Source organism: Alexandromys fortis, unplaced genomic scaffold (assembly GCF_014885135.2).
Source record: "Alexandromys fortis isolate MF-2015 unplaced genomic scaffold, M_Fortis_MF-2015_v1.1 scaffold_4, whole genome shotgun sequence".
Classification (NCBI taxonomy): domain Eukaryota; kingdom Metazoa; phylum Chordata; class Mammalia; order Rodentia; family Cricetidae; genus Alexandromys; species Alexandromys fortis.
Genome location: NW_026067944.1, coordinates 31,033,441 through 31,036,175, shown reverse-complemented (window position 1 = coordinate 31,036,175; position 2,735 = coordinate 31,033,441). Strand labels below are relative to the sequence as shown.

Below are 2,735 nucleotides of genomic sequence, written 5' to 3'. Positions count from 1 at the left end.
ATTATAGTAGCTATTGCTTGATGTCTCCTCAGAACTTTGAGTTGTTTAATGTTTACTTAAAGAGGGCTGAAACAGTTGCAAAGATCCTATGTAGTACCATCTGTTAAGAGTCTGCAGATCACCCCACAAAACAAAGACCAACCACCCACATACGTAATCTGCAAGAATGTTGTTTATTCTCATTCCCGTTTTCTGGAGTCAGTCAACCAGACATCACAATGGCTAAGACTCTTGAGTGGACCTCCCAGCCTCCTTTTATAGTCAGCCAGAAGAGGGTTAGGTCATCCTGAATCTGATTGGCTGGGACTCCTCTTCCTGTTTTAACAAGATTAAAACCAAAACTGAAACTAAATTGAAACTTGAACTCAGGCTTCACAGAGTCTGGGGCTAGGAGAAGCTGAACTAAGGTGATAGAAGCAGAAGCCGCAATCTGGAAAGGGAGTCTGTACCAAAGGCTAGGGTGGAGGTAAGTGGAAGCAGCCAGGGTATCCAGCTGCCACACTAGCTCAGGGTACCCCGCTTCATCACAACCTGGCTCCAACTGGGGACATTGCCAGGCGCCGTCTCAGGAGCACTCAGGGTCGCAGGCCGCAGAGGACTGAGACTAGCTAGCAGTACAAGCAAGGAGGGGAGTAAGTCTGGAGCCTGGACTGGGCCACTGTTCCAGCCCAGTGGAGGTGGCAGTTGTCCCCAGGCCAAGTGAAACTGGCATAAGATGAGTATACTTGGCCTGCTTTGTGTATGTTATCACTCTGCTTATAATCTCGTGTTAAGGTGAAAGACTGTAGAATAATCTTTTCATTTGCATTGCCAACACGCTGCTTGTGCCCTTGCTTTCGGGACCTCCCAGCTTTGGTTTCAGCCCTGTCAGTACACTGCCCTTATCTCGCATACGTGATGGGAAATTTGTTCTATGTATTTCTTTATTTCTTTGGATATAAGCAATAAGCATAGTGGATATACAGTAGGGTCCTAGGAAAAAGAGTCATCTATACAGGCCTCGTCGGGAGGGATGCTCTTCCAAGCAAGCATTTTTGACACATGAAGAAACACAGGAAGGAGGGGAAAGAATAAATAGGACGTGATCTCGGGCACAGAGTAATTTGAGCCTGATCAGCAAGCACAGGGGTGCAGTGGCACACACATTGCACCATAAAAGCTTGTTCCTCCTTGAGGTGAGGTGTTGATCATACCCTACCTGTTTTCTGTAGGCTGTGGTAGAAGTGTCGCTAATCTGCGTGAGAGACGCCTGTCATCCTTTGAAGAATGATTGCCCTGGGAAACGGGTGGGCAGGAAACTGGGATCCATCAACAGCAGTCTTGACAGCTTTGGGGTGTAGGTAGCTGCTGGCAAAAACAATTACAATTTAGCACCAGAATTATGTCATTTGTATGCCATGCTTTACTCGTAACTCGCACGCATAATCCGTTTAAGAGCTCTAACTAACATTGTGTTGACTTGGAGGCTGAAGATATTTTGATGAAGTAACAGATGGGCAATGTCAGGAGAGCGACAGGCTGCCTGGGCTCCAGATCTCCTCAAGTGGACACTTAGGGAGCTCACAAGTCAGAAAGGGATTTTTAAAATTATGCGACAGAAAAACTTGTAATGAATTTAAAATTTTTGAACATTTTCTAGCCATTCCTTCTTTCCCAAAATTTTTACATTTTGGCTCTTTGAAAACAGGGACTCCTAAGCCTTCAGTGTTTTCTTTATACCAACAAGCTATGCTTTCTCATGGCAGAGAAAGGAAACTTTATTAGTGGGAAGAAGCAATTTGCCAGTTTTATAGAATTTTCCTGTATTGAGGGATTTCTAGGAAAACACAAAGAATGAGATGCAGAAATAGCTTAAGTGGGTTTGGGAGTGGAAATGGGAGCTAGAGATGAAAGGGGTGAGGGAAGGAAGAGGGGGGTCTATATTAAGATATAGGTATGAGATCATGTGACCAGGGAGAATTGCGGATTCTACAAGGTAAGTTGACAGGCTGCAAAGTCAGAGAAAGCTAAGGTTTTAGTAGGGTAAAGCCTATTTGTTAGCAGAATTCTCGTTCTTGGAGAAAGCCCATCTTGTTTTATTTTATTTCTACTTGAATACAAATATTTGTAGCAGCTATATTCACAATAGTCCCAAGCTGAAGACAAACTAAATTTCTAGCAACAGATGAACAGGTTAATAAATTGGCCTACAACAGACTATTCAACAATAGAAGATGGAAACTGTTGGTTAGTGCAACATCAATGCTTTTCAAAATAATAATAGTGAATGCAAAAAGACAAGGAGTCCCTACCTCATTCCAGCTTCCAGAGAACCAAATGAAGCCTACCCAAAGACAGAGAATAATCTATATGTTAATCCCACTTAAAAATACCTTCAGTAGGGGAGGGGAAAGGCAGGGAGGGGAGCAGAGAAAAATGTAGCACTCAATAAAATAAAAAAAAAACAAAACAGAATACCTTCAGTGTCGACCTAGAATGATGTCACTAATCAGTTCAAATGATCAACTGACTGGAAGCATGCTCAGAGTTTGTGTCCACGGCTCTGATCATTCTTCTGATCTGATCTTCCCACCTGCCAAGGTTCCAATTTCTGTATTAAAGTACATGCATGTATGTGCTGTCTATCTGTCTGTCTGTCTCTCTATCATTTATCTGTCTGTCTGATGTGCTCTCTCTCTCTCTGTATTTATTTTCAAACAATACCTTATGTACATACAATTTTATCATTTATTAAA

General features: G+C 42.7%; 1 long non-coding RNA gene across 1 annotated transcript; it reads left to right on the top strand.

Moving 5' to 3' along the window:
* Nucleotides 1–358: 358 nt before the first annotated feature.
* On the top strand, nucleotides 359–2,463 carry LOC126505870 (uncharacterized). Its single transcript, XR_007592990.1, has 2 exons — nucleotides 359–466; nucleotides 1,212–2,463. It is a non-coding gene; the product is annotated as an uncharacterized lncRNA (long non-coding RNA).
* Nucleotides 2,464–2,735: the final 272 nt, after the last annotated feature.